Source organism: Pezoporus occidentalis, unplaced genomic scaffold, assembly GCF_034315485.1.
Source record: "Pezoporus occidentalis ecotype Australia unplaced genomic scaffold, CSIRO_AGI_Poc_V1 ctg86, whole genome shotgun sequence".
Taxonomy (NCBI): Eukaryota; Metazoa; Chordata; class Aves; order Psittaciformes; family Psittacidae; genus Pezoporus; species Pezoporus occidentalis.
The window spans coordinates 7,227,079-7,239,971 of NW_026916220.1; the positions used below are offsets into that span (position 1 = coordinate 7,227,079).

General features: G+C 41.8%; 1 protein-coding gene across 6 annotated transcripts in view; it reads left to right on the plus strand.

The window, feature by feature from the left end:
- Positions 1 to 245: 245 nt before the first annotated feature.
- MOB3B (MOB kinase activator 3B) overlaps positions 246 to 12,893 on the plus strand; it is an 84,650-nt gene continuing 72,002 nt past the window's right edge. Inside the window, exon 1 of one of the 6 annotated variants that reach the window (XM_062604412.1) lies at positions 246 to 521. The gene's annotated coding sequence lies outside the window, so the exon portion shown is untranslated. Of the gene's footprint in view, positions 522 to 698; positions 869 to 12,893 lie in introns of those variants that run through there. The other 5 variants (XM_062604411.1, XR_009961898.1, XM_062604410.1 and 2 more) reach the window with 5 other exon arrangements.

The window sequence follows — 12,893 nt, forward strand, 5'->3', positions numbered from 1 at the left end:
CCGTGACAGATCACAGCTTCGCATTTGTTGCCTAAAGTAAAGTAAGTTTTCCACCAAACCCGGCTAAAGTTCGGTGTAGGATCTGGCCTCTTCCCGGTAGCTGTGAGGAAGGGGGCTGCCTCTCAGACGGGGCCCCATGGGTGGGGGCTGCCGTGGCGGGCTGCCCTTAGGGCTCCCAGGCAGCTGAAGGGAGCTGCGGCGGGGCCCGGCCCCCTCCTCCTCCCCGAGCCCCGCGGGGTGCTCCCTGAGGGCGGGCAGCGGCGCAGAGCCGTCAAGAGGGCAGCGCCGCCATTTCGGTCTCTATTGCTGCTCCACGCCCGCCAGGGGGCGGCCTCCGCCGAGGGCCTCACCACGCGCCGGGGGCCGCGCGGCGGGAGCCCGGTACCGGACGAGTGGCAGCGCCGCTGGGGGTCGTCCTCCGCGGACAGCCGCGCCGTGCTGTCGTCTCCGTTCGGTGTCCGTTCCCTGTCCGTCCTCCGGGGAAGACACCTGGGCGGGCGGCGGCGCCCGGAGGGGTGGAGGTAAGGCGGGGGCGGCTGCGGGGGGGGGGTCGGGTCAGGGCGGGTAGAGGTCGGTCCCTGCGAGGGGAGAGGTCCGTCCCGCCGCCCCACGGGCTTCCCGCAGTGACCGGGTTGCCGACTGCGACGCGCAGCCAGCGCTGCGGCCGGGCGCCCGTTCCCCGTCCGGTTCAGGTCCAGTGGAGGTGTCGTTCCCTGCCGCCCCAGCTCCTCCCAAGCCAAACGCGAGGCTCGACCACTGGCCACCCCTGCAGGGAGGTTCTCCAGGTCCCCGCGCTCGTCGTGGCCCGCCGGCCAGGGCCTTCGCCTTCGGATGTAGGGGAGGGACCCCTGTCCCCCCGAAACGGCAGGTGTGCGCTTGCGTCCCTGTGGCTACGCGTGACTCCCCGGTAAGCGGTAGTGTGGGTACAGCACTTAACTGGCCAGCAGCACTTGTAAAGGTCCTGCAGGCTTCCCCCCTCCCGGGGCTCCCCCACTTCGCCTTGTCTCCAGAAGGTGGGTCCCTGTGTGCCTTCCTGCAGAGCTTTGCTCACGGAGCTGTTGGTCTCTAGAACTTGCGGTACGGAGAGTGCCTGGAAACTATCGAATCCAGGCGCACCTGGCAGGACGCTGTGGCTCCTGCTGCCCGCCGTGTCAGGCGCTGAGCGGCGAGCGTGCACCAGGGTCAAGAGAGAAAGCAGGAGGCAAGTACTCGTCAGACTGAGGTTTGGGTTGTATTTCCCCCTTTATTTAAATCCGGTGTGGTGTCCCCCTGCCAGCCCATCGTCCTGCTGCACCGCGCTCTGACGGTGGTGAGATGCAGAGCCCTGCCAACCGGTCCTGTCGTACCCGTGTTGAGCAAAGGGGTGGGAGTTTGTCTTCTGACACGACAAACGCTGAGGCACAGCACGTTAAAACCAGCAATTTTGCTGCAGTTCTTTAATGTTGGGGCTGAATTTGGTGTTTCAAGAAACTTGGCATGCAGCTAATCTGCCAGGTGTTTCAGTTGTGGGGAGACAGGCTCAGGGTGCCGGATTTTGCTTTTGGTTTGCAGGGTTGCTCAGTGAAAAATGGTTTGTGTTAAACTCCTTGTCCATTAGTGGAATGCAGGATTTGAAATCTCTGCAGGCATCACAAAGTGACAACCTGAGAGCTAGTCTTGAGAGGCTGGCCCTAGGCTGGTTGTGGAGAAATCAGTAATTGCCGGTGGAAGGACCAGCAAACCCTAGAGGTACCTGCAGTTGGCTTAAAAGAGAATGGCTGCAGTGCAAGTGCAGAGTGGTCCTCGCTGGCAGAGGCTTCCTGAGAGTCCTGCCTGAGGCTGATTGTCTTCTAGCAAGACTGCTGCCAGCTGGCATTTAAAGCTGTAGAGGCCTTCCTGCCTCTACTTGATGGTCAGATCAACCTGTTCTGGGGCTGGCTGTGGGCAGTTCTCATAAACAAAATGTTCTAATTGGTGCAGAGGTGTGTCCTAAACCAAGTTAGAGCAAGAACAGGTTACCTTTATGATTATCAGATGGATAGAGGGTGATTGTGGATCCTTCCCACCCTTGCTTAGATTGCAGTGATTTCTTACACAGACAACACAATTGTTTCTGTTCTCCAAAACATTTAATTGTCTTTTTACGCACAAATATAATTTGTACATCATGAGGGAGACTCGTGAGAAAATGTTCTGGGCATTCTCAGTCTGGAGAGTTTGTGGGCCAGGTGCATTACAGTAGCTAGATGGAGAGCCTGTTTCCGCTTCTTCCACCATGGCAAAGCATGTTATTCAACATGTGCAGATTCTTCTGACTGGACCATCATTTGTGACGGTTTTGCTTCTTTGCTCTGTGGGGTAAAGAGCATTCCTGGCACCAGAAAAAAAAAGGGGGAAACTGTTCTTTTGTAGCAGAGAAATAACGCATCTCAAAGCACATCTCAAAGAACAGGGCAGGGGAGAAAGAGCAGCACAAGGTAGACAGGGTATAGCTAAGTAATACTGCATTCCAGAAAGTGCTAAAAAGCAGGATATGAAAGCAGAACAGTGTGATGTTGTTTGGCATCAAGCAGTTTGGCATGATGATTTAATGCTGTTTGCCACCGTATTGGTGTAATAGCTGGTGCTGCTTAAAGTGCATTAGTGAGTGATGTGAAACTTGGGACTGGACCAAACCATTTAAGCTCCTTTGCTGATATTTCTCTCGCTATAAATGTTTCTTTATCAACTGTCAGCTAAGTACTCGTCATCATTTGAGATCCCTGAGGAAGGTACTGTGTTCTGGAACAGAAACTGAAAGCAGCAGAGAGGGCCAAGCATCCTGGAAAGATGGATCATAGTTATTTGGAGTAACAGTTGTTCAAAAATGTATCAGGAAAAATGCGGTGCTGTTCTTTGTTTAATATTCAGTCTTTATCATGAGTCAGGTAAACTGAGGTCTGGAATAGTTTATAGATGGAGCACACTGTTTTTATGTTTCTGATTTAGGATATTATCTCAGGATTAGATGCTTCAGTAGTACCTATGACAGACATGAGTCTTGTGAGCCTCTTGTGAGACAGGGGCTTAGGCTTGTGCAGGTGAGATGGAGACAGCTGAAATAAGAAAAATATAACTGCAGTTTTAACTACTGTACAATTAAATTTACTTCTAGACAAATTAGTATCTTACTACTGCAATAAGCTTCTTTGGTGATGGGTAATTAGTATATTAGTATACTAAAGAAAAAAGGCTTCTGGGTGAACTGCAGGTATGGCTGAAGATCAGTTGTACACAAAGTAACAAAGAGACTCTTTAAAAAAAGTTTGTACTGGGTAACAGTAAGAGGGGAGGTTTTGCTCACTGTTCTCCTGTAGCTTTATTCAGTCTTGCTGCCACACTCGCCTTTTGTGGTGGTTGTCATATGCAGTGGGTATGCTTTAGTTTAAATCTTTACCTTTACAAAAGTATGAATTTTGTTATTGGTTTTGTTTGGATAATTTCCTTTTGGTCTCGTGAGCTAAGGAAAAGGTTCAACAATGTCCTGGGTCTGAGCAGTCTCAAGCACAACTACAGCCTGCATGAAGAATAGATTTGAGAGCAGCCCAGAGGAGAAAGACTTGGGGGTGTTGGTTGATGGGAAGATCTACATGAGCCGGCAGTGTGTGTACTTGCAGCCCAGAAAGCCAGGCATATCCTGGGCTGCATCAAAAGGGGTGTGACCAGCAGGTGTAGGGAGGTTATCCTGCCCCTTTGCTCTGCTGTCATGACATGCCACCTGCAGTCCTTAGCTCAGCCCCAAACACAAGAGGAATGTGGACCTGTTGGAGTGAGTCCGGAGGAAGGCCATGAAGATGATCAGAGGTCTGGAGCACTTCTCCTGATAAGACAGGCTGAGAGAGCTGGGATTGCTCAGCCTGGAGAAGAGGAGGCTCTGGGGAGACCTTAGAGCAGCCTCCATAACTAAAGGGGGCCTACAGGAAATCTGGAGAGGGGACTTTTTACAAGGCATGCAGTGACAGGACAAGGGGGAATGGCTTTAACCTGAAAGTGTGTATATTAAAATTAGAAATAAGGAAGAAGTTCTTTACTGTGAGGGTGGTAAGGCCCTGGCACAGGTTGTTGAGAGAGGTTGTGGCTACCCCATCCCTGGCAGTGTTCAAGGCCAGGTTGGACAGAGCTTTGAGCGACCTGGTGTAGTAATATGCAGTTTATTCAGTTACCTGGTAACAGAGGACCTTGCCTGTCTTAAAAACAAATCTTTCCCTATTGTTGTGAGCATTGGTTTTGGATTTTTGCTTTTTGTGATTTTACACTTATTAACATTTTGGGGTACAAAAAAAAAATTAAGATATATCTATCATAATTATGCAGCTCTCAAGTTTTAAAAGAAATGTGCACAGATAGATGAGTGCAGTCTCTGAATCAGGGACTGGAGGTAAAACAGCTGGGGAAGGCTTGACACCAGTCCTTGATTGGATGGTGCACTTAGTGTGCTGAAACCAGTGAAGTGCAGCTGAGAGCTGTAAGAAATGAAGTTCCATTATTTCTCATCCTTTGGTCATGTACTCTTACTCCAGCTCTAAATTTTGGGAGGACTTCAATTTGTCTTTTCCATCTCACAACTGTTTGTATTTCAAAGCAATCCAACCTTTCACTGACCAGCGCAACATGGTACAACTGCTAGCACTGAGCGTTTCAGGTGGTGCTTCCCTAAAAAATATGGAGTTTCATTTTTTCTTTTTTTACCTAGGAACATACTCAAGAAGCTGTCCACTTTTGTAGTCACTTATTTTTTCTTAAAAGAATTTTTAAGTGACTTCGAATCTCTGTACTAAGAGTCTTAGAATACCATTTTTACTTTCTTATTTTACTTCCCGTCCCCTCCCCCTTTTTTCTTGATGGAAGTACCCACTGACATGGTAACAGAGTGCTTGATAAGGTAGATGTTGAAATAGTGTGTATCCAGAGTGGTATCAAAACCGACAATAAAGAAAAGCTTGGACAAATAGACATGGGCTTGTTTCTTTGGATCTCCAGTTACAGTACTCAAAAAAAGTTGAAAAAAAGCACCAAACAACAAATCAAGTTTAATTGTGAAAGCTGTTACATGTGGCAACAGTCATGTAGAATTTTTCGTAGAAAAGTGCGGTACTTAATTTCTAGACACTGCTTTAAAGCAAAAGGTTGAGATTTGAAGTTATTTGACTTCAAGTAGTGAAAGACCATATTCAGTCTTAGCCAATGCAACTCTTTCCACAGGAATAGAAAGTTGAAATATAAAAATATTCCCATTTTTAACACTGAATTCCAGGCAGGGAATATGAAGATAATATTGCCTATAATAACTTCCTTTTTCTTTTATGGTATATAATTAGCTTGTAAAAGCAAAATTTTTTTGCAGAACGCCAACATAGGCAATTCTTAAATAACTGTTCCCTGTAAATGTGTAGCTAACTGCAGTCAGTTAAGGTCACCTGGATACTTCAGATTATCACCTAATGAGCACAGGGCTTTCCTCCTTTGGAAAAAAAAAAAAAGTCAACAAAACCAAAACAAAACAAACAGAAAGCAAAACCAATCAAACAAACAAACAAAACCCAACAACAACAGCAAAAAAAAACAAAAAAAGCTCTCCCATCCCAAGAAAAAAAAACAAAACCCAAACAAAAAAAACCACTTCACAACAATATTATTTCCCCACAGTAACCATCCATTAAAAGCAGCAAATTAAAAAAAAAAAAAAAATCAGACTTAAATGTGTAGATGTACTTGAACACATTTTGCTGCCGTGAAATGTCACTATGATGTCAGCATATTTGCAAAGTGTTTAAGTCAACAAAATGGAGATTTTGGAGATTAATTAACGTGGTTGTTGGGAATTTAACGTTATCCATGTGCCAGATGTATCTAAGGCTCCCTATACAACCAGTTAAAGAGCTGAACTCTTAGTTGGTGACGGAAAGTAGACTTACGACTCTGAAACCTGTTCTGTCCTTCCCCTGTTTCTGTAAAATAGGAGCACATGAAAATGAACTGGATGGGCCTGATCTCCTTAGCTAAATATCTAATTTATATGCCTAAAATTAGGCAGTTGTAAGTATCTTGTTGTTTGTTGTTGCACCCCTGGGATCAACAATAATGATACCATTCCATTAAGATCACTAAATGCAGAATTAGTTTTCCTTTTTTTTTTTTTTTTTAATTTTTTTCTCTCTGAAGTGGGAAGGAATTTGGAGATATATATTCTCTTTAAATAAAGACATGGGACTGAAGTTGCTGTCTGGCCCTCAAGCTTCTCAGGTAGTATGCTGAGTTTCCATATTCAGGCAATGAATAACAGCACATTGAAGTTGAGCTTTTGGGAATACTCCATTTTCTTCCCCAGTCCTATATAGTCACAGAAATATTTTAACTGTTTTGCCCTTACATTCCAGTTCCACATGTTCCATTTGTGATAAACATATTTTGTGAATCAGGTATGCTTAGAAGTCTGAGGTGGGAAAAGAAATCCATGTCAGAACCTATCCAGTGGTACTGAAGCCCAGTACATTCAAGGTCTTTTTAGAAGCAGTTAAACTGATGTAGATGGTGACTTGAAGCAATGCTTGGCTATGCCTGTATGAGGGGAAGTAAGGTAGGAGAGGAGTGGAATAAATTTGTTTGCATCTATGTTCATACAGTAAATATTTTCAGACTAATCTTGTCTGCTTATGAACACAAACCAGATACATAATTTATATGGTGTTGTGAACCAACATATCCTAAAAATCCATGCTGTAGTTATTGAATATGATATATAGCAAGATGGGTTTGATGTGCCCATAGCATATAGAGATAAGTCAACTTTCAAAATAAGGATCAAAGCTTGGAATTCACTTTTCTGCCTCAGAAGGTCTACTTGTCATTTTTTTTTGAGTTTAAAGAGGTTGAAGGCATGTTAAATTCTCATCTGTCTGTAAAGTAAGATCTTTATAGCATACAAAGGACTTGAGGAAGGTCTCTCTTCCTTACGCATCTTGTACTTTTTTATGCATTAGTGAAGTGATGCAATTAGTAAAATCTATGCAGTATCCAAATGCAGGAGTTGCAGGTCATAAGACAATTGGCATACACTGTGGGAAAACCACAAAATGTTTTTATAGTGCAGAGAGAATACAGAGGAGCAATAGCCACTTGTTCTTCAAAGAGTTTGTCTTCTACAGAAGTGGTGATACCAAGTGCTAGAGTACTGTCCATGTTTACCTTAGACTACTGAATGCTTTTTGAAAACAAGCCCCAATTATCAATTTGAAAATTATTAAAATATGGAAATTAAAAAATATTAAAAAGGGAAAAATGATTGAATTCTTACAAAGAATAAACAAAATAGATGTGACCTCTTCATGGTGTGTTTAGAAGACTCAAAAATTATAAGGCATGTTCTGAATTCCACTTGGACTGTTTCCCAGGAACAGTGGCTGTATTGCTTATCTTTTAGAAAATTGGTGATTCTTTGGAAGTACTTTTTCACATTTAATCTAGTGCTTTTTAGGAGCCATGTTTGAAAGTTCTTTCTTGCTTTTGATCATTCTTCTGACAAAGATATCTCTAATTGTTCAATTTGCTGATGAATAGCATTTTGGAATTTATCAATCTTGCTTGTATTACAAACACCAGCAGGAAGATTTTTGCTAAATAGTTAGAAGATTTGTTGGAGGAACTTGTAGATTATTCAGTGTGACATTATTCTTTGTGACCTTGGTGATCTCCATGGGGCATCTGAAATCGGTTGTTCCGCTGAGACATTGCTGGGAAAAATAGCCACCCATTTTGCACAGAAATTTCATGTTGTGGTAGTTCATTTCACTTCCTTGGAAATGGCAAACTGGATGAGAGATTTTGATGTACAATGCCAATGTAATGCAAGCTTGGAGTAAGCTTCTCTGAACCAAGGTGGTCATGCTGATGAAGTAGCCAGTAAGCTTGCAGTTTCTTGGTTGTCTTGTCTGTGGTAACGTGCTTCTCCTTTGTGTCTCTGAATTTACTTCCTTCGTATGACATGCTGGGTATTACTCATTTTGTAGGAATTACATTTTTATCAACTAAGATCGTGCCAAGGTTTACTGTTTATTTCAGTTTCAAACAGTTGCAAGGTTTGCTCGTTTCTCCTTTGACTGTATTTAATTGAAAAAAAAAATGATTCAGTCTGGTCAGTCAGAAGTTGTGGACATATTAGCAGGTTAGAATCATCTTTTCCTAGTCTTACTAGAGTAGGCAGTCTTGCTTTATGTTGGCTTAGACTGTGAAAAAGAATCACATCCCCAGATAACAGATATGCAGATAGGTCCTCTAAACAAGATGTAATTTTATTGGCTTTAAAACAAATGTCTTTTTTTGGTAGGACAAATTGTTTTGATTGAGGAGTAGCTTAAATTTTATTAGCGAAGTTACCCTGTTCTTGACACAAGCATTGACTAATTTGGGGCATATGTTGCTATCACTGCATTGTCAAAAAAAAATAAGTATATACAACTCAAGCCTTTTTCAAATGTCTTATGTTCAGGACCACCCCATCCAGTGTAATGCTGTCACATGTCTCCCAGTGTTTGGCCAGTGTTCTTCTCCAAAAATCAAGTTTTTGGTTGAGCTTGTAGAAGCACTGCAGGTAGCCACTAGCATTTTTATAGTAAGTGCCCAAAAGAGGCTTAACCTTTTGTGGTGACAGTTCTGAGATAGTGCCTCAGAAGCACTATGGCTCGAAATGAAAGTGCTTGATTGGCTCCTGAATATGCACTAGCAAAGTGCTATGTTGCTAGATGGTGCTGGCTTCCTCTAGTACAGTACCAACCCTTTTAGTTGGCTCTAATAGTCACACTACGATGGTGATTCAAAAGGAAGACTGGGTTGAACGTTAAGATAGGCAAACCTTACAAGGCATTTAACAGGTAGATTTGCTTGTCTTCTTGGAGGAATCTTTAAGGATTGCTAAATCTATATGTAAACCAAACTGATTTGGACACTGAAGTGTACAGAGTTTAGAAGGCATGGGGACATTCCTTTATGTAATTCAGCCTGCATAATTACAGGGATATTTGAAAAAGAATATGGAAAATGTTGGACTCCAGAATGTTTGATGTAAGCAGCAAAGGAACTTCTGGACATTTCTGAGATTAAAAAGTATTTTTTGTTTGGTTGGTTTTTTTTCATAAATGCTGTTGATGCTTGGGAGGACCTGTCATAATGTGACAGACTGAAAGACTGCTATGGATAAGCAGTTTAGAATCACAGAATCATAGAATAGTTAGGGTTGGAAAGGACCTTAAGATCATCTCGTTTGAGCCCCCTGCCATGGGCAGGGACACCTCACACTAAACCACATCACCCAAGGCTCTGTCCAACCTGGCCTTGAACACCACCAGGGAAGGAGCTTTCAAACCTTCCCTGGGCAACCCATTCCAGTGCCTCATCACTCTAACAGTAAAGAATCTCTTAAAGAATTCCTTAGCAAGCCACAGAACAGCTTCAGCAGTTATACAGTAGGACCTCAAGAATACATTAATGCTTCTGTGGTTATTCTTCTGGTTTTGCTACTGCTGTGTTAATGTAGCACTGTCATAAATTATTTTCACCCAGAGATCTTCAGAGAAGTTGGTTTATGAGTAAAATTGTGGGGAGGATGGTTTTGCATTTGGAAAACTGGACAGAGACTTAAGAAGATAGATTGGAATGGTAAATTTAATGCCTGGATTTACCACAGATATCTTTTGGTAAGACCTTGAATTACTTTCTCTTTCAATTCTTGGTTGTTTTTTTGTTAAAGATGGGATTATTAAATTTTCCTTTATTTTTTTTTGTTTGCTGTAGCTGTTTGCGTTCCTTACATATCTTATATGTGCTATGGCTTCTAGTGTATAAGGGATCTAAAGTTATTTCAAGACCTTGTCTTTGTTATATTTTTTTAAATTATTTTCAAGTCTGTGCACATATCAAAATGATTTAAGATAAACTATAATTAACATGTAGTGTTAGGTCAGAATATTTTTATCAAAATTTAGTGTAATAATAAAAAGTTACTGAAGGTTATACTAGAGGGATAACTGAGTTCACCTGAAATTAGGTGTATCACAAAAGATCCCGGGACATAGAATTTGTTAGTCTTTACACACGGTCTAAAGCAGCGGCAAATATATATGTTTCTCTGACTTTTTTACATTGACACAAAGTTAATGTTAAAAACGTAGTAGAGCGTTTATTTTTTAGCTGAGGAGGTTATAGTATTGAAAGTTTTGCTTTAATAGACTTGACTGAGCAGAATAAAAAGTAAGTAGTGGACTGAATCAGATCTTGATGAGTGGCTGGAGCATATAGTTGGAGATGCTGAGCTGAAATGGGTTAATTCAAGGCATCATGTGAGAACAACCAGATTCATGCCTGGTCACATTAAGAATGTCTGTACAGTAATGTCAGAGTGATCAGAGTCTGATCCAAAAGCTTTACCTTCAGAAACATGGTTTTAATGTCAGACTACAGGTTTGATTGTTCAGTTCAGAATTAAATGCTAATTCATTTCACCTTAAATTTGGCTCACGCTTTGCAGTAGAAAGCTCAGGACAGAATTTCAACTTGAAGTACATATTCATGCCTCTGTTGCATTAAATGGAGCAAATCCAGTAAAGCCTGGCCCTTTCATCTACTAAAGCAATATGAGAAACAGCTTAGTGATGCATAGCAAAGCTGGATCTGATTCACTGTTAAACAGTTTTATTCTGTTTATGCACTGGAGAGCAGAGTCACATCACCAGTCACACCTTGTTTTCCTTCCATTTTGATTTCATAGGTGATCCATGAGTTATTTGGATGTTGTGAAAAAATACTAAAATTTCAAGGGGAGCTTAAACAATAATTAAGAGCCTTTAACTGTTACTGAAAACACTTAAGTTTTCTTTTTTTCTGGTAGGAAATATACAGTTCAAGCACTAACTGCTTATAAAGCCCTCATTCATATTACTGAGGGCTGTACAAGTGATGGAACACTCACAGGGATAAGAAGAAAAGATTAATCTTTATTGAGTATCTGCCATGGGGAAAATGTAGACGTCATAGCCAACCAGAAAAAAAAAAAAAAAAAAAAAGAGGTGGAATATCCTGCAAACGTTGCTTGGCTTTCTAAGGGAGTTTCCATCTGTCTCACTGTGTTAGATCTTTATGACCCTAGTGTTCTCATCTGTTTGCAATCAGGTGTAATGAACAGACTAGCATTACTGTTCATCTGTCTGTAAGGTCACTTTGGCAGCCAATAAAATAGCATTCGTGAAAGCATATCCACAGTGATAGGAGATACAAGGTTCCCAGTGCTTTCTCACTTGTACTAGTCAGTGCTGGTCTTGTTAAAATGGTGTGTGTGGTAAAATAAGAAACCAAAATGCCAGACTAGATTCCAGGATAGGGACTCACTTGGTTTTCTTGCTGAGCAGTGTTTCTTTCTTTCTGGGAAGAGTGCTATCATGACTGTATTTCTTCTCTCAGATGTGAAAAGCCCTTAGGCCTGAATCACAGAATCCAATAAATATGATAGGGACACCTCCATCCAGCCAACTTGTTTGTTGTCAGTGGCGGAGGAAATGTTTCATGCTGCATGTGTTTTTAGAGGTCTTAGTCAAATTACTCTTGGGAGCAAGCCTCTAACAGGGTAAAGATGATGTTGAGCTTAGGGTTTTAAGTTTTAGCGTTTAGCAGCCAAATTGATGTGGTATTCTGAATTTAGGAGCATGTGCTGTGTAGAAGGTAACCTGAAGTCATGTGATCATGTCTTAATGTCACATCCACAGAGGCGAGCATTAGCTATATTGTGAAGTGTCTCAGCTCCTCACTTCTAGTACTTGGTTCTAAGACTGGTTGCAGAATGTAGAACAGAGCAAAACCATTTAAGACAAAACTCGTAAAAAGCTAAGAACTGCAGCAATTTACCGAGATTTCTGACTACCGTATGTGTGTTACAAACCTGTCTTACAGTGTTGGTGCCAGATACAGGTCAGTCTGTGTTGTATGTTAGTCCTGTATTAGAGGCTACAAACATGCATTAATATTATTCCATGTTATAATATATGCATGCAATGATTCTGTAGTTTATCCTGTGTATCATCCTCATAGTAACAAGAGAGTATTTATGGTCACTAACATTGTGTGGAGGGCAACTACTGTTCTGATGTAATGAAAACTCCTTTGTGTTGCTGAAAAATACATTTTACTTCAGTATGGCAGTTTGCTTGTGAGAAATGTCTTGAACAATGAGGCATGACTGTACGAAACTGCTAAGCAGTGATGCAGAATTGCCCAGATACGAGGAGGTGAAGACTTAACAGTATGTGCCAGGTGTGTTTATAATTTTTTAAAATTTATTTTAGGAGCTAATGAGACCTGTTTTCTGACCTTCTTTCACTTGACTCTCCAACTCTTCATCACAGTGTTCTGTCAAAGCTTGCAGAAGGTAGGACAGAGGCCATACTGTAACTATTTTAGAACTCAGATGTGATCTTAATCTCTCCTGAGTGATTAGGATTTTTCTTAGTGAGGTCAGCAGGCTCTTTTTCATCCCTGTCCAGCTTCTAATTTTGTGAACTTTGGAGGACAGCATTTATTTTGAGGTTTGAACTGCTCTCTCAAACATCATTGAAGCTGGATGATGGTTTGGAGAAGTTACTGTGGGAAGCAAGACAGTTGGACTGTGTAGTGCCTTGTTTCTAGGAAATCAGTTGAGAAGCGTAGTACACATAATTATGTATTTTCCATTTAAAAGTTATTAATAATACACATAGTATGTCTTTGGAATTAATCATTATTGTCAAGTATAGTTACAGTGGACTTCTTGTGAACTTCCTGTGAAATCTGGTGAGGACAGAGTATTGACGTGGACTTGCTTTTACAACAGAAGTAATAATCATGCCAGCTTCTGC